This window comes from Narcine bancroftii, chromosome 1 (assembly GCF_036971445.1).
Source record: "Narcine bancroftii isolate sNarBan1 chromosome 1, sNarBan1.hap1, whole genome shotgun sequence".
NCBI lineage: Eukaryota > Metazoa > Chordata > Chondrichthyes > Torpediniformes > Narcinidae > Narcine > Narcine bancroftii.
The window spans coordinates 259407096-259431846 of NC_091469.1; the positions used below are offsets into that span (position 1 = coordinate 259407096).

The 24751-nt window shown below is 42.2% G+C and overlaps 1 protein-coding gene across 10 annotated transcripts in view; it reads left to right on the top strand.

The window, feature by feature from the left end:
- The window catches only part of LOC138742262 (N-acetyl-beta-glucosaminyl-glycoprotein 4-beta-N-acetylgalactosaminyltransferase 1-like), a 710446-nt gene that overhangs the window by 486913 nt on the left and 198782 nt on the right, over positions 1 to 24751 (top strand). The window lies entirely within an intron of this gene.

Consider the following 24751-nt stretch of genomic DNA (forward strand, 5'->3'; position numbering starts at 1 on the left):
GTCGTCTGGGTGCGGCCTTCTTGATTCTTGTGCGCATGCACAAGTCTTCGGTTGGCGCATGCGCGATGGATTCGCATATGGGAGTTGGGTTGGCGCGTATGGGAGAGTTAAGGGTGCAAATTCAATGTTAGGGCTCTTAGCTCTCATGCAAGCGCCAACCGACCTCTCATATGCAAACGGACCATGCATGCACCAATTGAAGACCAGCACAGGAATCGAGATGTCCACGCACAGCCTACAGACCCCAGGACACTAACTAACAAGGTATGCATGGACCAGAATTTCGAAAGATTTGCCAAAGGTTGATCAACAAATTCAGGAAGCTCCAAGTTGATATCATTAAATCTATGATTAAAAAATACAATTTGATTAAAAAGTTTGCTTTAAGACTTTGGAACTCCACGTACGGGGGTAAAATTCCAACTTGCATCCATTTCGAAATATGACCAATCCTTCAGGCCCAATTATGGTCCTATGTTTGGGAGTATGAATATTTCATTGGTCTCTCAATTAAATGTAGAGCTGGAGAGGTTGATATTGAAGGACCTGCTGGAAATTAGTGATTGTCTTCCTTAATTTGGGTGACTGATTATTTGAGCAAGGATTCAGCGATGCGATTTAATGATAAATGCTGCAAAGTGGAGGCTGGTTGTGAGACAAGCTTGCAATTATGCCTGTTCTCAGACTGAGATTTTCATTGGGCTCAGTTTGAAGATCACACATCGACTAATTTGGTGCTCAATAGTAAGAAAATATTTCCGAACAAAGGGTAGCAATGGAAAGTGATACCCAAACTGAAGGAAACTTGGAGAGAAAGATGGATGTCTCGAGATTAGTCACTGATCAGCCATAGTTATTATGAATAGAAGAATTGGCCAGAGGGATAGAGGGACTCTGTCCAATATTCTCAAAGATCATCAACCAACTTTATGTCCCTTACTATGAAGAAAAGTGATGGATATGTAAGCTAACTGGGCTCTTACTGTCGGACTTGCTCACGTGGTCCTTAAAGGGAGGCATCAGTGTTTGTAATTAGAGCATGAATTTCCGGTCATTTCTTTACACAAAATACCCAGTACAGTGAGAACGGTTCTTCTGCGAGCATACATCTGTGTAAAGAACACAAATTACAGAGTAATGGATTGCAATGTAAAGAGAGATCAATTAGCAACCTGATAGTACTGTTCTGGGGTTCACTCAGGAGCCTGATGGCTTCAGGGAAGACACTGTCTTTAGTTATGGGTGCGTACTTTTACACTCATAAACCTCCTCTCCAAGGAGAGGAGGGAGAAGGGAATGGGTCGGTGCATTCATAAACCTTCTCCCCAAGGAGAGGAGGGAGGAGGGAATGGGTCCTTGGTGCATTCGTAAGCCATCTCCCCAAGGAGAGGAGGGAGAAGGGAATGGGTCCTCGGTGCACTCGTAAACCTTCTCCCCAAGGAGAGGAGGGAGAAGGGAATGGGTCGGTGCATTCATAAACCTTCTCCCCAAGGAGAGGAGGGAGGAGGGAATGGGTCCTTGGTGCATTCGTAAGCCATCTCCCCAAGGAGAGGAGGGAGAAGGGAATGGGTCCTCGGTGCACTCGTAAACCTTCTCCCCAAGGAGAGGAGGGAGAAGGGAATGGGTCCTCGGTGCACTCGTAAACCTTCTCCCCAAGGAGAGGAGGGAGAAGGGAATGGGTCCTTGGTGCACTCGTAAACCTTCTCCCCAAGGAGAGGAGGGAGGAGGGAATGGGTCCTTGGTGCACTCGTAAACCTTCTCCCCAAGGAGAGGAGGGAGGAGGGAATGGGTCCTTGGTGCACTCGTAAACCTTCTCCCCAAGGAGAGGAGGGAGGAGGGAATGGGTCCTTGGTGCACTCGTAAACCTTCTCCCCAAGGAGAGGAGGGAGGAGGGAATGGGTCCTTGGTGCAATGAATCCTTCATTATGTTGGCTTCTTTTGGTGAAACTGAGAAATCTCTTGTAGATTTTGTTTTAATCATTATTTGGTAAAGGTGCAATTGGCTGTTTAAAACAGCTTCAACTTCAAATTTCTGTAATAAATGATGAATAATTAGCATTGATTGTGGCAACACTATCAAATTCGAGACCACTCACCATCACCCACATTATTACTGCACTGTAGTGTTCCTTAGACACAGCAAAAACTGTTGTAATTAGCCAATATTCTGTGTGGTATCCACGATTTCTTTGCTGCACTCTTTGTGCCAAATATTTTGTTAATATTGTCAATACAATATTTTACCTGTGTTTTATTTTTAAAAAAAGATTCTCTTTTGTGAGCAGAACATCAGGTTATCATTGGTTAAAGCAGTCAAGTTTAAGGCTACTCCGTGCACCCATTGATGGAATCAATGAGAACTGAGAACACATTTATTGGGATTCAGATGATAACTCCGATAATTTCTGAGTCCTCCAAACCTCTCTCCTGAACTCCACCTCAGTTTCACAGACGTTCCTGAGAAATAGAGTTCCTTTGTTTCTTTTTAACTTCTTGCATGTATTCCAGGCAGTTCCCCCAAAACCCATCAATGACCTGGAGCAGAGTTTATGGTTATCCCCCTGCTGACAGGCAGAATATACGAGAATGAAAACATGAAGCTCTAGATACAAGGGCATTTTCTTTCTTGCTGGTGGCGGTTATCAGACTCTTCAAAGGATTGCTCATTGGTAAAGGATGATACTTCTGAATTGTTTAATCATGCCTTGTCCCAGGAATACTATACCTTGCACTGACTGGTCTTTTATTATTGCACTACCTGCTGTACTTAAGTATGGATTGACTTGGCTGAATAGCACGCAAATCAAGGCCTTTCACTGTACCTTGGTCAGCATTGACAATAAACGGGGGTGCGTGGCAAGATGGCGTAGAAGGAAGATCTACCAGCTGGATTACTAAATACCCGGTTTTAAAAAAGCATAAAAGTGGTTAAAAATAATATTTACAGTTGTTTAAATAACAGTGATTTATGATGGCATCTAATGTGAAAAAATTTAAACCTCAACTTTAGAAAAAATTACCATACAAAAGTGCAGAAAATTGAGGCATAGCTGAATTGTCGTTGGAAGTCTCCAAGCCTCAGAGGACTCCAGCCTGTTCGAGTTTGACATCGGCGCCAATCCTGCCTCTGCAAGATGGTGCCGACACTTTGGTGAGCTCGGCCGTTGCCGATCCGTGTTCACGTGAAGCCGTGCGCGCGGGCGACACAGCTGACAAGGGAACCCGCGACCTCGCTGGGCGACCCAGGGGCGCGCAGTGTAGCGTCGGAGGACAATCCTGCGTGTCCAGCGGCTTTGCCTGCCTTGCATGGGGCATCCCGGGTCCAAGAATTGCTGGATAGAGTATTGGCTGTGTGGGAGCCCGAACGCCTATGTCCCAAAGAGGTCGGGGTGCTGGCGTCGGGTGTCCAGACCCACAGGCATTCAGCTAAGGGATCTACGATGACTGAGGAAGAAGAGGAACTTAACTTATTGGAATTTGTCCAGGAGGAGGAGCCTGTAGTTAAAAGAGGAAGACCTCAAAAAGTGGAAGTGGAATCTGGAATGGATTTAGTATTTACTGTTTTGGAAGGGATTGTTTGTCAAATGCACAATATGTCAAAACAAATATCAACACAGGTGAATCAAGGATTTATGGAGATGAAAATAAAAATGAATAACTTGTGTGATGAAATGTCATCTATGAAACAGGAAATGACTGTAGTTAAGAGTGATATTAATAGATGTATAAAATCAGCTGATATTGTGCAAGATAATTTTAAGAAAATTGAAACAGTCTTTTCTGAGTGTCAAAATCAGGTGGAACGTAATCGAGAAAAATGGAAAAAGTGGAAGGTTTTTTTGTAGATTGGGGGATTCAAAAAAGAGATTTATTGAAGAAGATTTATTTGTTGGAAAATCAAAGCCGAAGGAATAATGGGAAAATAGTTGGTCTTCCAGAGGACATTGAAGGTTCCGATCCTATAAATTTTTTTAAGCATTGGATCCCAGAGGTGCTGGGTAAAAAGTTTTTTCTTGAAGGCCTGGAATTGAAATGGGCTCATAGAGCTTTGAGACAAAAACTACTTCCAGGACAAACACCAAGAGCAGTCTTGGTTCATTGTTTAAAATATCAAGATAAAGAAATAATTTTACGTATGGCAGCACAGAAAGCATGGCAGAATCAGTCTCCATTAATGGTTCAAAATAACAGTGTTTTTTAATGCCGATTTGAGCCAAGAGGTTATTAAAAGATGACGAGAATTTAATACGGCCAAAGATGTTTTGTGGTGACAAAAAAAGGCTATAAGTTTGCTTTTCATTATCCTGCAATTTTGAAGGTTTTTTATGGAAATTTTCAATCTCAATTCTTTGAGAATGATCATGATGCTTTGGGTTTTGCTAATTCTTTTCCGGAACTGCGAAAAATGGGTGTTCCCCTCCGTTGTCTCCTAAGAAGAGGGTAAATGGAAATGGACATGGGTATGAAAAGAAAGGGAAGAAAGAAGAGTTGACAATAAGTCTTCTTAATGTTGAAGATCTGGAGCAGTCGTTGGGCATGGAATCATTGGACTGAATATATGGACTATATTTTATTGTGTTTAATTAAATAATAAATATGTATCTGGCTGGAGGGGTGATGACACTGAAAGCTTTGATCGTCACCTGCCGCTAGTGGGTTTACCACACCCAGATTTTTATGGTATTACTACCTTTGGGTGTTTTTTTATGTGTTTTTCAAAAAAGAATTGAGAGTTTTTTTTGAGAATTATAGAGGGGAGCATTATTTTATAGTGTGTAAATATATTCACACACACATATATATATATATATATATATATTTTTTTTTTTGCTCCCCTTAAGGGAGTTTTCTGAAGAGGTGGGGTGGGTGTTAATGTAAAATCTTTTTTTGATTAAATAAAGTTTGGAAAAAAAAATGTTGACAATAAACAATTGAAAGCTTTGCGGTTCAGTCATGATATCATGTGGCAGAGGATCATTCACTCTGGTGGAAACAACTACTGAAGTTGTTTATTGACATGTATACATGCAAGGATATGTTTATGAATTAATGTATCACATAATATGAGTTTAATAAGATGAGCCAGTTGCTGCCATTTGGTTGAGAGCTTCTGCCTTTAGTATAGATGTTCTGCTTGACCTCCTCACATGTCTTTTCTTCTTTGGCTTGGCTTCGCGGACGATTTATAGAGGGGTATGTCCACGTCTGCTGCAGGCTTGTTGGTGACTGACAAGTCCGATGCGGGACAGGCAGGCACGGTTGCAGCGGTTGCAAGGGAAAATTGGTGGGTTGGGGATGGGTGTTGAGTTTTTCCTCCTTTGTCTTTTGTCAGTGAGGTGGGCTCTGTGGTCTTCTTCAAAGAAGGTTGCTGCCCGCCGAACTGTGAGGTGCCAAGATCCACGGTTGGAGGTGATATCAGCCCACTGGCAGTGGTCAATGTGGCAGGCACCAAGAGATTTCTTTAAGCAGTCCTTGTACCTCTTCTTTGGTGCACCTCTGTGGCCAGTGGAGAGCTTGCCATATAACACGATCTTGGGAAGGCGATGGTCCTCCATTCTGGAGACGTGACCCAACCAGTGCAGTTAGGTCTTCAGCAGCGTGGATTCAATGCTTGCGGATTCTGCCTGCTCGAGTACTTCGATGTTGGTGATGAAGTCATTCCAATGAATGTTGAGGATGGAGCGGAGACAGCGCTGATGGAAGCGTTCAAGGAGCCATAGGTGATGCCGGTAGAGGACTCATGATTCAGAGCCGAACAGGAGCGTGGGTATGACAATGGCTCAGTACACACTGATCTTTGTGTGTTTCTTCAGGTGATTGTTTTACCAGACTCTTTTGTGTAGTCTTCCAAAGCCGTTATTTGCCTTGGCGAGTCTGTGTCTATCTCTTTGTCAATCCTTGCATCAGATGAAATGGTGCAGCCGAGGTAGGTAAACTGGTTGACTGTTTTGAGTTCTGTGTGCCTGATGGAGATGTGGGGGGACTGGTAGTCATGGTGGGGAGCTGGATGATGGAGGACCTCAGTTTTCTTCAGGCTGACTTCCAGGCCAAACATTTTGGCAATTTCCGCAAAACAGGACGTCATGCGCTGGAGAGCTGGCACTGAATGGGCAACTAAAGTGGCATCATCTGCAAAGAGTAGTTCACGGACAAGTTGCTCTTGTGTCTTGGTGTGAGCTTGCAGGCGCCTCAGATTGAAGAAACTGCCATCCGTGCGGTACTGGATGTAAACAGTGTCTTCATTGTTGAGGTCTTTCATGGCTTGTGTCAGCATCATGCTGAAGAAGATAATAAAGTGGGTTGGTGCGAGGATGCAGCCTTGCTTCATGCCGTTGTCAATGGAGAAGGGTTCGGAGAGCTCATTTCTGTATCTGACCCAACCTTGTTGGTTTTCGTGCAGTTGGATAACCATGTTGAGGAACTTGGGGGGGCATCCGAGGTGCTCTAGTACTTTGCAACCCTTCCAGTTCCACCGCATTAATGAATTGTACTTTAATGCATTGTACTTTGCTCTAGTATTTGCATGTAGTCACATGTAGAGTACATGCAAATAGACACAAAACAAGATGGTATAGGTTTTGGTCAAGAGGTTTAATAGAGATCTGAGGAACAAACCAGGGGGTCGTTGGAATCTGATAAAGATCTGCCTAAGAGGCCGGGAAGGGTGTGGTCTCTTGCAACTTTTAAATATCTGGGGAAGCATTTGAATCATCAAGATATAAAATTCTATGGTATAAGTGCTGCTAAATGAGATGAGTATAGATTGTTACTTGATGGTCCATGTGGGCATTGTGGGGTAAAGAGCCTGATTCTGTGCTTGTTATTCTAAGATGATGGAAAAGAACATTGGATTATTGTTTAAGTGAATAACATCAGGATAGTGATTCATTGTGAAGAAAGTAAAGAAATTTTTTCTCCAAGTAGAGCTGTGGTGATGACTGGTGATGGAGATGGAGGATTTGCATGAGGGCTTCAGGGGTATGAATGAATATAGTCTCAGTATGTGGAATGAATGGAAATGTTCCTAAAAGGTGGATGATCTAATGGAGATCCCCGGAAGGACCCTGGGCAATCTATGAGAAGGGTATGATGAAGGTTATGTAATAATATTGGTTAGTATATAAACTACTGGCAAGGTCTTGTGTGAGGGCAGTGAGCCCTTGAAAAGACGTTTCGATCATGTACCGTAGATTTGACCCTTGTAACCAGGGTCCATATGAGCTGGTAGTTTGGTACAGTCAGGATAAAGACATTGGAAGAAAACCCTATTTCTAGACTCTTAGATTGAGCATTGCAGAGTGTTTGTTGTGCACTGGGTGAGTGGAGAATTCCAAGCACAATATGGAGAATGAAGTTTTGGAGAGCAGCTTAAAATCCCCACCAGTATGGAGGGAGCACTTAAAAAAAATGGAGGGTTGCTTTGCTTGGGAATCAGATGGCTATGGTTCAGTGGAAAATCAAGTAATGTGAATGGAAATGATGGGAATGCAGCAGGGGCACAGATAAAAAGGTCAGGAGACTTGTATCATGGCTGTTGCTGAAGTCTCCCACTCTTGGATGGCCCATTCAAGTTGATCCAATGCCACAGTTATTGCAGGGTCGGGTAAATTGCATGGGTTACAAGTCTCTGATTTGTCTGTCTCTATCTTCAAATGTCCCTGACAGACTTAGATACAAGAGGCAAAACTGTGGAAATGTTCCAGTGGGTTGACACAGTACAATTCATTAATGCGGTGGAACTGGAAGGGTTGCATAGTACTTTGCAACCCAGTGAGAATGTTGAGGGCAGTTTAAGATATCTTGGAGATTAAGCAGTTTTAAATATGAGCATTGATACAATAGTAAGCTATAGACTAAGAGACATATCTGAAATAGTTTAGTCCTTTTCAATTGAGACAGAACATAGTGTATGTTGTATATGCCAAAGGGACCTCCCAATTATGGTACAAGTGAACTGGTGGCTATCTGGCATAGATGGGTGGGTCCATTATGGGCCAATCATGAAGCCACATTTACTGGCACCATTCAACTGGGCTCCAGATCAAGTGGGGATTGGAAGGAGCAAAGAAGTCTCTTGCTAGTAGACACTGACGACAGTTCCAATGAGATAAATAGTAAACTAATCCTTCCTAGGATTGGACTGCAGCAAAAATGAGCATCTCTCTATGAGTTTGGATTGGCTGACAGAGGCAGGCAGTTTTGAGCCAATAACATTCCATCTGAAATTGGATGACAGACCATCAGATGAAGAAAACTAAGCCAAGGCAGAAGAATCAAACACTTAAGTACAGGACTCTTTTGGGAGGAAGCAAGACATTGGACTGGCGGAAGTATGCCAGTGTTGATCAACTAGGAAGCCTGAGAAAGATAATGTGAAATAGAGCCAAAGGCTGTGGTGAAGCAGCATGGTGGTAAAAAGGGTATATGCTATCTCCAGAATGAGGGATTTGCAGTGTGAATGGACAAGATTAATTGAGAGGCTCCATTCAGAGACATCGAAGCCATACTGAAAGCATTCTTCAGGATTTGTGAATTTGCACCACTGCTGTTTGACCTTAAAGACCATGCATTGATCTATACTGCTACATTCTATCTTAATAGCTGTGACATACTGTTGCTTATAGAAATGGCTTCAAAGCCCACTGTCTGGCTGAGAAGCTGACCTCCAAAGCAAATGAACAAACTGGCCGGAAAAAATTAAACAAGGTTGCGATATCGAAGACGTTCCAGGTCTGAGCTCATGGAAAACGGCGCATCCAGATTGGAGGCATCACCTTGAAGGTGATTCGACATTTTCTGAAGAGTGGCATTTTTAGAAACTTTGAAGGCAGACAATTCAGAGTGATCCTTATGAGAGATCTAGTGCATGGAGGTTTCAGGACAACATCAATGTCATGTAAGAACTCCATAGACAAGGCTCAGTACAGAATGCAATAAAGTGATGTTGATCAGGCCCAATAATGATGACACAAGGAAGATGGGTTAATGAGAGTTTGGAGGAAGTCCTTGATTCCCATGCAACATCTTATAGTTTGCAGAACTGCTGAATAGATTGTATTGTGGGAGAGGAGGGGACGGGCTGCTCTAAAGTACCTCCTGAAGGATGTTACCGCAGGCACTAGCTTTCAAATGTTAGCACAATACAGTGTAGCTGGAAGACATGGTCATTTCAGAGTTGATGACTTTGATATCAATCCAGAAAGGGCAAGACAGGAGGTGACTTTGTCATATCCAAAATTACAGTCAGAGGAGGAAAGGTTTTGTGCTTTCAGGAAGTCAGCTGAAAAGGTGAGGTCTTGTGAAACTAGAGGCACAAAGATGAAAGGCATTAAGAAGAAACTACAGGAGGAATTATTGGATATGAAACGGTGGCTTTCAGCATTATATCAAAGGTTGTACAATTGTGACTTCTGTGATTATTGATGAGAGAGATTGAATACTGTTAACGTTTAAAATTGAACAGTTTAACGACTACAGATGATATCAAGGAGACAGTCAGCCAGGCTCAGAGAGTGACTGCTCAAGGAACAATTGCAGAACAAGATAGGAGGCCAAATGTGCAGGAGCTCTGTTTAACAAAAAAGTGGTCCACTGGAATTTCTAGTGCTTGGATTGGGTAATTCTGAGATCTCATGCAGTGAAGAGTTCAGTGACCAAATAAAACAGGAAGTTGAGGGAATTTATAGTTTTTTTTCTATATACAGCTGTATGCAGATGTAATTGTTCATCAAAATGTGGTGATTTATTTTTAAAGGGGATGCTGTGTCTTGTGTGTAAAGAGCAAATACACTTTTTTAAGGATTGTGGGTACTATATGGCAAGACTCTGATGAAAATGTATCTGGCAACTTGATCTAGTTGAGTGTTCAATAAAAGCTGTTCTTTCAATAGCTCTATCTTTGTTTATTTGCTTTTTTTCTAGCTGCAATCCAGAGGTGATGTCAGAAATAGCAGTTAATTTAAAGAGGCGCAGAAAAGATCAGGAGTTGTATTGGTCGCAGCAATGAAGGGTTGCACAAGGTCTCCAGCAGGGCACATTTTAATGCATTATTTGCTGAGCAAAGAAATTTGAACCTCCTATTCCTCTATCACCCATTGCAAACTGGCATGGCACTCAAAATGGAGCACACAGGTGTATCAACTTTAGAAGACTGCAAGATCCTGAAAGTTCTTGCAACTTTACCATTATATATTAAGTTGAACCAATGTATGCCTGGAGTGCAACACGAAAGTCTGCCAATACATTGATTGTAGTAAAAACACAGAAATGCTGGAGGAACTCAGAAGGTCTTGCAGCGTCCATAGGAAGTAAAGAGATATAACTGACATTTCGGGCCTGAGCACCTTTTACCTTGGTAACAACCTTTGCCATTCTCCCACAAGCAAGAAGATTTATGAGTGTGAAATCATGCCCCACCAAATTAGAACAAATCCAAATTCATTCCCACCATGGTCAGACTCCTGAATGAACCTCACCTTTTGCTCTGTTTAACTAAGCTCTCCCAGTCATTCGAACCCTGCACACTGTGCTGTATTTCTATCATATAGGCTGACGGAGTGCTCGCAAAGCAACCTTTATCACTGCACCTCTATACGCATGACAATAAACTTGTATTGCTTGAAATCGATATTTAAAATAGATCACAATTGTAACTTGTGATGACTGACCACAGTACAGTTCAAAAAATTAAATGTTTCCTGGATCAGCCTAGGATTAGTAAACACTTTGAAGTACACCTTCTTACAATACCTTTAAAGTTGTTCTACAATCTGCAATGCCCAAATGACAAGCTCAATGGAATTCACTCCAATTGCAATGAGGAACTAAAATAAGACTGAAAAATCTCAATGCCATTCAAATCCAAGAGATCTGCTAAGTAGACATTCCTTGAAAAAGCCTAAATATTCTTTCCTTCTTGCATTGATACACTATGGCTGACAAATACACTACAGTTACTCGCCCGGTCTGAGAATCGTTGGAGGACTTCAGCAAGGTAGAAATGGTCAGTCAACCTTTCTGTTCAGGACCCTTTATCCCTCCAGCAAATTTTGGTCTGCTCAAGATTTCAGCAACTTCAGCTTTTGTTTCTCAACTCAGCCTGTCCACTCAGACGGCATCTCCCAAACCTGTAACCTCAGAGATTAGAAGAATAGGAGAAGCATAGCAGCCACAAGGATCCTCATTCCAAGACAAGCTGATTGGGAAATCTTTCGCCATTGCTTCATTTCCTCCCGACCCAAACCCTGCATAATTTCAGGAGTGCAATTGTGAGGACAACAGCAGCTTCAGATGACCCTCTAGAGGGAAATAACGGAAGCCCAATAGACGTTAGGCTCATCAGTCAAACCCATGTCCCAAAAACATTTTTTAGATTCTGTATCCATGAACCAGAATTCATCAGTGGAAAAATTGATAGCTGCCACGAATACAAATCATGGACACCAGAATGGAGGTTCTGCATTCATTCTATTTATGGATCTACTTCAGTTGACACCCTGAATATGATGGATGTCTACCAGGTTAATTAATTAGCTGCCAGCAGTGATTGGGCAGCCCATCGCATCCTGAATTTCTAGCCTGAAGCACCTTGTCAGTTCGCTGGCTGTCAAAGACTTTTACTTTCTTTTTCAAATATTTTTATTAATATTTAAAGTATAATCCATTGAACAATACAATTATACAATGCAACATAATTAAAATAAAATCCAGATATGAACACAGTTCAAAAATCCAAAGCACATTGGTACAGATAATAATAACTTCCAAAAAAAACAGCCCAGTGGAGAAAAAAAGAAAAGATGAAATTATAGATTCTTTTCAAGAAAGTTATAACATTTGTTTTATTTTTTAAAAGTTTACAATTTTCTTTCCTTCTCCTTCTATAATAATTTTATCAAAAGAAAGGGGAAAATAAAGAAAATCCCAAGCCAAAAAAAAACCTTATAAATCAAAACCCCCCTACCTTTTTAACAATTTCAACTCGTCTCGGTCAGATTTCAAAGGTATGAATGAAAACAGACTAAAAGAAAACATTAAAAACTGAAATAAAATGCTTGAAGCTCTTAGAACCAGTTTTAGGTCAGCAAGCCTAGCTTGCCCACCCTAGATTAAAACACAGTCTATATTGAGGGTTGTTGAGAACTCAAATCATGTTGGTTGGCTTTGGAAACTGCTCAGTAGATCAGTGCCTTGGAGAGATACAACATGAAAACGGGGTCGCACAAATCAACACGCACTTATTTTCACACTGATTCTACCTTAAGTCATTATATTCTCCCCACATCCTCGTTGGCTCTCCCAGATTCTACCATGACCTACCTACAAGAATCAATTTACAGTGGCCAATGAACCTAGCCAACCTGGTGGTCTCAGGGATGTGGGAAGAGTCCGAAGTTCTGGAAGGAAATCGATGTGGTCACAGGGAGAACTTCATACAAAGCATCGGGAGTCATGACTGAACTCAGGAACCCAGCTGTGAGGTAGGTTGTTCCCTCTGCTTCACCACTGGCTCAATGGGAAGTCAGGGGTGCAACTATCCGACCTCGGCTCCTCTCAGATTTCTGATTTTGAATTAGCATGTGCGCCTGACCAGGTATGGATCAGTTCCCTTCCAGTTATTACTCAGCAGAAGTCATGTAAGTATATTTCTCACCATGGACCTTTAATTCATGTTGAGGATTACCAAGTGCTGTCTGTGAAATTTATCCTAGTGGTAATATCAGAGCAGATGTATTCTGAATATCAGCATGTCTCCTACACTTCAACTTCAATTGAAGCTTGCTTTATTAATATTTATATAATTAATGCCCAATAAAATTACTAAAGCTGTTTTGGATTATGAATGACTGAATATAATGATTTAGAAATGTATGTTGATTGCTGTTATGTATTTATATTTTTAGTAGTATACAGAGACGTGAAGCTTCTTTCATAGTTTAGTACAAGTTAAAGGTGTTTTTTTTGCCCCCAGTGCAATATATAAGTGATGACATCATGACAGTTGCATCATTTTTAATATCAAGACAGCAATAGCTTTATTTCATTTCTTTCTCTGCATTCATTTTTCTTAAAAATGTGGTTGGCCTGCTCATGACAGATCACCTGATAAAACAGTGGATTCATGTTTTGTCCAAGATTCTCATTAGCATCATCCATTTTGAGGGCAAGTGAGAATTCCAGCTAAAAAATAATATTCTTATCCAAGACATTTTTGAGTGATTGGAAAATCATGAAAATCATTGATTTTTCGGAAGGTGTTTTTGTTGGGGTTGAATTCACTCTGTGTCCGAGGTTGTGAAATATTAGAAAACCCAATTCTCTGCTGTATGACTATGTCTTCCATGAACTAAGTTGAATTACCACACCTGCATAACTTGGAAGAACCACTGTATTCAACGGTTTTGCCAAGACGTTCATGTTATTAGAAGCACAAAGCTGCTGGTCCCAGCTATCACAATGGTTGGAGGTCCATTTTCCAAAAAGATGGATCGATTTGTGGCGTCCCAGAATCATCAGGGAAAGCTGAGTAGAATTACAAAGGTATAGAGGTAGAAGATTCCTATATTTGAAGAGTGTCCTTCTGATTCACATTCAAAGAGCAATATGTCAATGTGGTGAAAGGAAATAAGAAGGACTTTGTTTTGCTCATAGAGGTACAAGGACTGCTTAAAGAAATCTCTTGGTGCCTGCCACATTGACCACTGCCAGTGGCTGATATCGCCTCCAACCATGCATCTTGGTGCCTCACTTTTCGGCGGGCAGCAATCTCCTTTGAAGAAGACCGCAGAGCTCACCTCACTGACAAAAGACAAAGGAGGAAAAACCCAACACCCAACCCCAACCAACCAATTTTCCCTTGCAACCGTGCCTACCTGTCCCGCATCGGTCTTGTCAGTCACCAATGAGCCTGTAGCAGACATGGACATACCCCTCCATAAATCTTCGTCCGTGAAGCCAAGACAAAGAAGGAGATGAGGTATTTTGCGCTGCTGTGAAATTTACATCACAAGGGTTTTTTGGTGAAACAAGCACTGCAATTCAAAGGTCCATTGGCTGGTGTTGGAATTAAGAGGAACACAGGAATTTTTTTTTAAATTCCAGCAACTCTCTTGCATTCCTCTTAAATAAAATCACTCCCTGCCTTCTTAGTTGTTTCTCTCATTTTCCTTTCAGAGCAAAAAGAATTAATCTTAAAGCATTATGAACCAAGTAATCGGCCTGCTCCCGTGGCCATATAAGAAGCTTGTCAATGAGCTTTTAGTCTTTTCAAAAGTTACATCTGACAAATTGCCCACCACCACCACCCAAGTCGTACCGAACTAACTCTCCAAGGACGTCTTCAGCTCTGGAGTTGCTTATGTTATTGCTTCCATTTGGGGAGCTTTTCAGGATGCAATGTGCCAAAGTTTGTGTCGTGCGTTGCTTGGAAGATAGTCATGACGAGATGTTGAAAGTAGTTCCCCAGGAAAAACTGGAGTTTTTGGGGGGATCTTGGTGTCAGTGGCAAATAAAGTGCATAATGAGTGCAATGTTATTGTTTGTCAAAAGAGATCAAGCCAGCATGTGATGCCTCTCCATGCAGCATTGGAGCAGTAATCTTACCTTCTTGATAAATCAGTAATAGATGCATTACTGTATTTGCATCTTGCACCCTCAGTACTCCTGAGTATAATTATGCTTAAAATAAATGTTGACTCTGATGTTTGACATTACACAGTTCCATAATTAATTCATTTGTGGGTTAATAGCCATACGTGGTCAGCTATTCTGAATCCTAAATTGCTAGTTCCCATATTAGCTACAGCATAAATTTAAAAATGAACCTTTATTCTGTCTGCTTACAGCTACAACGTTTGTGATCAAAGATCTCCATAGTATTGCAATGTTCAAGTTATGATTTCCAATGTGAGTTACTCCAAAAGAGGAAGAAGTGTTTTCATTTTGCTATTTGGATGGCTCGCCTGTCATTGCAAAGATATTGGCATGGCAACTAAATGAAATGATCTTTTGGCCAGGTTACATGGTTACATTGGCAATGGTTGGCTCGATCACCTGTCAGTCTCAGATGAAGCTATTCACTCACATTTTGTTTGTACAAATGTGAGAAGTCAGATTAATAGTTTACGAGAAATGCAGACCTCAGTTGTGAACATCTTAACACTTTGGAATATGTCTGACGGTCTCACATACCTATTGGAGGTCATCTTGCTGAGATAAGAACAATGTCAGTACGTGCAATACTTGGCAGCTGGGAAGTAAAATGCTCCCTTTCATCCATGGATGTTGACTTCTAGAATATGGCAACAGACTGCAGGAAGGGTAACGATTGTCAACTGTGATACATGGCCTTTCAAAATAGGTAGCAATGCTTCAAATAAATTGAATGGCTCTGAGCAAAAACAATGGATAATTCAGCTGCCTCATTTGAGTTCCAGAACAAAGTTGTGTCAACGAAATAGAAAGAAATGTCAAATGGCATTGGATCCCAAACAGGTAAATTCTCAAAATGATCAAAAGAAAGTTTGCCAGGACAATCCCCTCATCTCAAGAATTAGCTTAGCAAAATAGACTACAGGTTGGATCTATATTCCTTGAAACGTAAAAGAATAAGAAGAGATCATATTGAAATATACAAGATCATGAGAGAGCACCTCCCGATACCTTTGGGATCATTGTTGAGGACTTCAATCATGGCAACCTGAAGAAGACTCTGACAAACCACCATCAACATGCGACATGTGTGACGAGGGGAAGCGCGCCTGACCACAGGATGGCTGAAGGTGCCTGGAGGAATGCCTCAAAGCAGCATAGCCAGAGTTCATAGTTGGTCGATTTCCAGCTTTTCTGTCTGCACCATTACCAAAATAATTGTAGCAAATAAAAATGATGCGCCATTAATGACTCCAAAAGACTTAAGCTGAGCAAACTGATAGGCTTTCATTCGCTATAGAACAAAAGCACGTACATGCTGCTCGGCTGTCCTACACTGGGGAGGGGGCTGTGGAACAGTCCCCTTTATTCTGGAGCCAGTGGGAGGAGCCACGCTGCTCGACTGTCCTGCACTGGTGAGGGGTCTATGGATCAGTCCCCTTTATTCTGGAGCCAGTGGGAGGAGCCAGAGGTACAGTTGGCCAATGGGTGTGCCCATACACACAGTGGTTTACCACATTTGGAGTACTTGCATTCATCAATCGGGGTGTAAAGGGAAGGATCTGGGGCACTATTTTACAACTGTACAAAGCATTAGTGACAGCAATTTGGATCACCCAATTATAAGAAGGATTCTGAGCAGGTCAGAGTATAGTAATGTTTCTGGGAGTTGTGGGCTTTGATTACAAAGAGAGACTGGATAGGCTAGGACTTACCTCCATGGAGTAGAGAAGGCTCAGGTGAGATGAACCTTACAGATTACAAACACTTACAGAACAGTGCTGTCAGTTTACAAAACTGATGGCGGGAAGAAATTAGGGAAATAATCACTGCCTTTTTCCCAAGGTAACAAAATTTAAAACGGAAGAAGATAAATTTAAGTTGAGAGGGGAATGATTTAAAATGGGCACCATTTTCCCCACAGAGGGGAGTGGGTACATGGAACACACTACTAGAGGAAGTGATAGAGGCAGATGCAATAAATAGTTAGATTTAGGAGGATATGGGGCCAGCCTTTGGACAGTTTGGTCACGATGGATGCGTTAGAGCAAAAATCATGTTTCTGTGCTTTAAAACTCTGACACTAGATTGTGAGATTTTTTTCATTAGGGATCACAATTTCAAGAGTCTTGCAATTTACAGTGGAGGTATGTGTTAATTCCTTACAAAGAACAGTGAATCTTTGAGATGGTCTGTTCCAGAGAGTTAGAAAAATCTAAATTAGAGGTAGTGTGGCCGTGTGAGCAGTGGAAGAAACACAGCCACCACGTTGAGGGGCATTAATGACTGCTTTTATTCAAATTCAGCACGCCCCTTTAAGGGCAGGATGAGCTCAGTCACCTGGTCCATTGTGATGTTATAATCGCTGCCCAGGGTGGGCGCTGGAATGGATACTGGAGTCAGAGAGAAACCTCTGACGACACCATTTCCCCATGGTGCCCCGCCACATTGCATTGCAAGCAGGGCTGGTTCGCCATGAGGATGTGCACCGCCACAATAGAAACATATTCAAAAAATGGAGGCATTTGGCGTGAGCTAAACCAACCATGTTGAATAATGGGACAGGCTTGATGGCCTGAATGGCCTGTACTTCTTTTACTTGTGTTCTCACACTTCGGTTAGCAGAACATCAGGTGAGCTGCCTTTTAAGGGGAGGGTTATGAACAAGCTCCTGTGACTTGAAGCCAAATTTGACACAGTTGGCAGAAGAGAAATAAAATAAATGTAATTACAGTTTAGAGAAAGGTAATTTCAGACATTGTTTTTTCCACACAGAGGGTGATGTGGAAGAGATGGATACTAATCCTTTCTCATAGTCTACCTTCCTTCCCTTTCTTGCTCGCTTCGCGGTTCTTTGCTGGTTTTTAAAGTTTGCCCAATCTTCTAGTTTCCCACTGCTCTTGGTGACTTTGTACACGCAAGCTTTGAGTTTGATGCCGTCCTTAGTTATCCACCCTTAATGATCTTGCTTTTAACTAGAATATACTTTTGATGAGTATTATGAAAAGTCTCTAAAAGTTCTCCACTGTTCCAAGATAGAATGTTCACTTGTAGGTTCAGTAACCTGCTGTTCTAGAAAGCCATCAGTTGTCTCGACCAACCTGATTCACCCTGTCTCTAAGCACTATGGTGATAAGACCACTAGCCTACTGCAGGAGGCGATCTCTGTACCTGCAGGAAGACCACCTGGGGGCTGACTCCACCTGGCCAGCTGGCCTCCTGAGCCAGTCACTCGGGAGCCACCACAGCTGAAACTGGTGTGTACAGACTTTTAGCAGAATAAAGGCTGTAGTACAGTCTTTTGTGTTTTGTGCCTGCTTGCTGCTACCACAGCGCATCACATGCATGTTGAAGTCCCCCACGACAACTGCGGTTCCAACATGCCTCCAATATTTCTTAGTTTATTGCCTGTACTACTGTAATTGGGTGACCTATCGACAACTTCTACAACTGATATTTTTCCCCCTTTACTATTCCTAATCTCTAACCAGATGGATTCAATATTTTGCTCCTTTGGTCTCACTAGTGCCCTGATCTCATCTTTAACTAAGAGCGCTACCCCACCTCCTGTCTGTTCTTCCTTATTACTTGATATCCTTGGAAATTTAATTCCCAATCCTCTCCACCATGAAACCATGTTTCTGACATTGCATCTAACCCCTTTGTACTGCTCTGTGTCACAAGTTCACTTAACACACGGTTTCAAATACTACGGGGCATTCAGATAAAGTGCCCTTATACTCATTGTGCTTTTAAAATCTGGTAATCTTTTGCACTTTATTTTTTATACACTACAATTTTGTCTTTTTCACTTTTGCTTTCACCTTATCCACATTCTTCTCTTTCACTTTATCCATCCTTCTCTAATCTGTTGAAACCCCCCCCCCCACCCCATTATTTAGTTTAAACCCTTGTCCATATATATTCCCAGTTCTACAATTCACCAGGATCCAAGTCCCACCACCCTTCACATGGAGCCTGTCCAACTTTGAACAGTTTCTTCCTTCCCCAATGCTGGTGTCCCACACTTGTTAAATGTATGGTTTGTTTGCTCAGAGATCGTAACAATAACATTCCAGGATTATTTTTGTTTAGAAGTTCTTGATACCAGAGCACAACATAACTATGAACAGTGCTGTCAGGATGGAATAATAAGCAGTATTAATTAAAAAGCAAAGGAGGAAAAACCCAACACCCAACCAATTTTCCCCTGCAGCCGCTGCAACCATGTCTGCCTGTCCCGCATCGGACTTGTCAGCCACAAACGAGCCTGCAGCTGACGTGGACTTTTACCCCCTCCATAAATCTTCGTCCGCGAAGCCAAGCCAAAGAATTAATTATATGTAAACGTAATTGTTTGTAGCTTTCTATAGGAAGAAATGAAATAGCACCCTGTTATGTTTGGAGTATTGAACAATTGCTCTACAAGGAATGAACTTAGTAACAATTTATGAACATCAGGTGTGTAATTGCAGTAAACATTACATAAAAGTCACTGAGAGATATACACTAGGATCTACAAGTTAATGTCCTCTTGCTGAATAATGCATACTTGTAACATATTCAGTGTTAATTGTGTTTCTTCAAGCCCAGTCTTCACCTGCTTCTCACTGTACTTTAGAGGTTGATGCCATGAAGTATGTTGTTTATTTTTCCATTAACATTTTTTAGGAGAAACTTGTGGTAATTAGCAGGTGAGAAATTGGCAATGAGTGCAGCACTGCGTTTGCACTGGGGCTCCCAGTATGAGCTTGGCTTTCATCTCATCCAGTATCTGCTCCAAGAGGTGAAAGGGCGTTGTCCTGCACACCCAGTCCTCCAGCTCTTCTGCAAGAAAATAATTTTAGTATTTGAAATGAAAAATAAATCCTTTAATGAGTTTAAGACTATCAATATTCCTTGCTGGCCTACTCTTGGAGCAAACTAAAGTTGATGTTAAATATTCAGTATTTAATTGAATTTCAAGAAACTACAATCTCATAGTAATTAATATTTACACTGAGGACACTAATTTAAGATGCCTGAATTTCCTAGGGTGAGTCATACTTGAAGTTCAAATGCAATTTACTGGTCTTTGCTGTTTGAATTTCATGATGGATTTCACACAAACTCTCTCCAAGAACATTTAATCACATCTTAATGTGTTTTTTTTCATATATTTCATTTGCATTTTCTATTTCCAGTCAAATTGCTATGACTGCGCCAATTAAATTTATATTATAAATGAAGCAAAATTGAGGGATGAAAGGTAAGTTCAAACTAAATCTAATAACTGAGCTAGATGCTCCAATTTCATTATTCAGTTCTAATTTATTATGTCAGTGGGTTCTATTTTGGAACATTATTGTGTTTAGTCTTAATACAAAGACAAATGAAAGAAATGGATTTAAAACCAAGAAACTATTTTGTACGGTGCTCAGAGTACACAAAGCTAATAAATGCAAAGGCATTAAAGAACCGTTTCTGGATTGAAACATCAGTCTGTTGGGGACACTAGGCCTGATCATTATGAGGGCAAAGGACAGCAATTTCCTGATGTGTCACGTAGGTTAGCATTTTAAACGCCAGGCCTCCTGCGTGAATTGCAATATGATGTCCTGCCTTACTGAAGTCCCTTAAAACAGAAATGAATGATGGGCCATCTTAATGACAACAGAAACCCAGGGAAAGTTCTACAGATGTGTGCGGGGTGGAATGTGTGCTAACTGGCTGCATTACATTCTGGGGTGGAGACACCAATACCCCATGAGAGCAAAACCTAGTGGACACAGCCCAGGACATCACAGGAAAAACCCTCCGCACTATCGAGAACGTCTACAGGGAACACTTCAAGAATTCACACCACCCAGCATGCATTCTATTCTCATCAGGAAAGAGATATAGGTGCCACGAGACTCGCACCACCAGGTTCAGAAACAGCTGCTCCCCCCTCCACCGTCAGACCCCTCAACGACAAACACTCGGGGATTAGGGTCAGTGTCACGGGGCGGAGGGCATTCGTGGGCCATGCCCCCTCCCAAATGAGTTATTTTTTCCCCCCACCCACCCACCCAGTCCTATGCTGCAGCCACCACCCTCCCCCCACCCCTCCTGGTCTGATGCCACTGAAAAATCAGTGAGATCCCAAAATATTCAAAGATATTTTAAAGCTATAAAAAAAGTGAAACAATTAAGAAAATATATCTAATTATTTAAAAAATGTTAGAGAAAACGAAACAAAAAAAGTAAATAATTTTTCCTAAATAATTAATTAAAAACATGACCTGAATGTACTTGTCCTCCCTTTCTGATATCGTTCACTATTGAGATGTTTTCATAGAATTATACAGCACAGAAACAGACCCACGCTGGCCAAGATACTTCTCTAAACTAACCCAATCTACCTGTGTTTGGCCCTGGTAACCAGACGCATCTCTGTGACGTCTCACCGGCAGACCCTGCCCCATTGTGCCTGCAGCATGGAGGCAGCAAGTTTTTGACGCAGTGCACAACCTGGCGCAACTGGCCAATGCAAGTTCTGTCAAAATGGTGGCCAGTAGGTTTAGCTGGCACAGCCTTCGGAAACAGGTCAGTCAGTGGGCCAAGACCTGCACGCTCTGCCAGACATCCAAAGTGCAAACACACGTCAAGGCAACCCCCCCCCACCAAGACTTTTGAGCTGGCATGACGTAGGTTCAGCCACATCCATATTGACATTATTGGGTGACTACTGGCCTCCCACGGAGCAAGACGCAGGCCCGCTGACTGACACAACCACTCAGTCTGCACTAGGGCTCTGATTTACACCTGGGTATTGAGATTCGGAGTTCCAGAGCGTACGACCTTTGATAGAGGTACACAGTTCAATTCGGGTCTCTGGGCAGCACTTACCACCATTAGGCCAACAGGTTGGTGGATTGGTTCCACAGGCACCTTAAGGCAGCCTTGATAGCTCAGCTCAAGGAGCCAAACTGGCAGACGAGCTATTCTGAGTCCTCTTGGGGATCCACACCGTGCCAAAAGAAGGCTTCAATGCCTTAGCAGCCGAGATGGTGTACAGCACACTGTTGGTGATACCAGTTGAGCTCTTGGCCACTGTCAAGGACCCAGAGGACCTCATGGACTCATTGACTAAGCTGAGAGAAAGACTGGGTACTCTAGCACCTCTGCTGCCTCTGTCACATGGCCAGGCCAAAGCCTATGTCCCCAGAATCCTATAAATATGTTTTCATTTGTGGGAGGGCACACCGAACACCTCTGCAATGGCCATAGAGAGGCCATATAAAGCAATCAGACACAACCAGTCGACTCGTATGCTGGATATTGGCAGTAAGGAAGAGACTTTCACTATCGACTGCCTCAAAACAGTACTTCTGGACATTAGCCAACCAGTCTGCGCTCAGCCCCTGTGATACAGAGTTAGGCCATCGAAAGCGTGAATTCCACTCCAATCGCCAGTTCTGGGGAGCAGGTTGTGTAGCGGGCGGCCCACTAACTGGGACGTGACCTAGTACACAAGATGGCCGACGAAGGCAGCGACCGTGCAGACCCACGGGTGGGGGGCCAATGACCTTCATCCCAGGTGACCACCTGCACGGCGGGAAACAATGAGCAACGGCGGGAGCGCCGCCCAATCCGAGGCCGGAGCTGCTGTGTCGTCACTCCTGATGTCAGCAGCGGGTAGAGAATATAAGCAGAGCTGCCAGTGCAATAAATCAGACATCGACTTCTTGGGTGTGTGTCATTCTATCCACGCTTCATGGTAACGTGCACGCTAGGTTACATAGATTTTATTGTTAAGGGAGAAGTTCAAGACGGTAATTTGCAAAAGATGTACAAAGTTCTTGTATGTATTTTACATCAATATTTTGGTTGAAACTGTCCCGTCAACTCATGTCAGGGTAGGTTTTTTTTTGTAGTCGATAAGGTTCTCTGTCCTGATACAATTGTTCCACTTGAAGTTGCATACCCACTTAATCATAATGGCTTCAATGTCTGGTAACTGGATGATGCTGAATAATGCTGAGCTGTGCATTAATGATTTGAGAGCCACAGAGCAGCTACAGTTAAAATTCACTCACATTCCATCAGGAAATGCAATAACAGTGGGGGTGGGAAGGGGGAAGGCTTGAAAAGTGAAGATGTCATTTTCACAGGAACAAATAGGGTACTGGGGAAAGATTTTCAAAATTCTCACAGCTTTCAAGAGGTTAAATTGTGAAAGATCATACTCATTACATGTGAATTCATTCCACAAGTTTACAATTTTAAAGAGTAATTCTTAAATGGAGCAGGCTGTAGGAGGAAAGGAAAAGTTAGTTGGTCTTTTATCAATCCTATGTTCTTTGTCTTCGCTGATGCTAATGTTGGTGACCTGTCCATTTAATTGCTAACTTTTCACGAGGCATTGGTGTCAATTTAGTTGTCAGTCTTGCCCCCAATCCAAAAAGTTGAGGCTTTTGTCCCCTTGTGCCGTTGGGTATATCTAAAGCTGAGATTGATAGGTATCTGAGCAGTCAAGATGTAAAGTTTATGGGTGTGAAGCCAAGAGAGTGAGGCTGATTGGGAGAATGGTAGATTGGCAGAGCAGACTCGATGGACCGAATCGCCGACTTCTACTCCTGTATCTTATGGTCTTATGGAATAAAAATGATGGTTGGCACATTTATCATCTGGTAACCAAAAATGGAGCAGTTACAGGGCACATAGCAAGCATGATCAGTAAATGAAAATGATTCCCGTGCCAGTAAAATATAATTAAAGTAAACAAGGCATAATACCAAGGTGATCACTAGTACTTTTTTTTTATTTCTGACGCAGAGACCTGATGAGCTGATAATGGCCACCTTTAAACTGATAACTTTCTAAGGAGGCTCTGACTGCTCTGATAATATCTTGCCCCTGCTGACCCTTCACTTCATCATCATGTGTCTTATTTGAATGTACAGGTACTTCCAACTTCTGATCGTAATTGGGACCGAAGGATCGGTCGTATCTCGAAATGGACGTAAGTTGGAGTTTTGCCTGCGCATATGGAATACCCAAGTCTTGAAGCAAACTTTTTCATCAAATCTTTTTCATCGTAGATTTGATGATTACAACAAAGATTCCTGCATTTGTCGATCAACCTTGGTGAATCTTTCCACATTTTGGTCCATGCTTGTTAGTCAGCATCCCAGGGTCCGTAGGCTGGGCGCGAACATCTTGATTCCTGTGTGCATGCGTGAGTCTTTGGTTGGCGCATGAGCGAGTCATTGGCTTGCATATTAGATTTCGGTTAGCGTATGCACGAGAGTTGAGCGCCCTAACGATAATGAGTTCACACCTTTAAAACTCGCGCACATGCCATCAGAACTCCGATACACAAACCCATTGCACGTGTGCCAACCGAAGACTTGCTCGTGCACGCAGGAATCAAGATGGCCGTGCCCAGTCTACAGCCCTTGAACAAGGTAGGTACACACCTTTTGACTCATACATGCCCTTTATCCCTGTCACAATTTGTCAACTACAACAGAAACTGCATAAATTTTTATTTTTATCGGTCGTTTGTGTGGATGGACATAAATCGCATCCGCACAAATGGGGAATACCTGTATCTAAGTAATTTTCTGACATTGGGTATGTTACTTGTAATGTTTCATTGAGTGAATATTTCAGTAGGAGCAATTATAAATGAAGAAAAGTAATCTATTTTTCTGACAATTATTCATTCCAAATAAGGTAGATGCTGCCATATTCTAGAGTGACTCAGTGGCACCTGTAATCAGCCTACTGCTTCTCAGCTCCTGCAACTTGGGTTCGCCCCTTACCTTCAGAGCTGTCTGTGGAATTTCCACCTTACCCTCGTGTCTGTTTGGGTTTCCTCCAGCTACTTCAATTTCCTCCCGTAACCAATAGCCCAACAGGACAAGTGTAACCTGTTCCTTGTGGGGAGTTGAGTGGGAGAATTTGACTTGATGGCAAAGAATAAAATGAATTTGCTGTCGGATTAGAGTAAATGGTGCTTGAGGTTTAGCATAGATTTGGGGAATTTAAATTCAAAAAATTAAATAAATCTGGAGCTAAAATGTAGTTTCTATAAATGGTGACCATAAAACCACTAGAGCGCTGTGAACTCTTT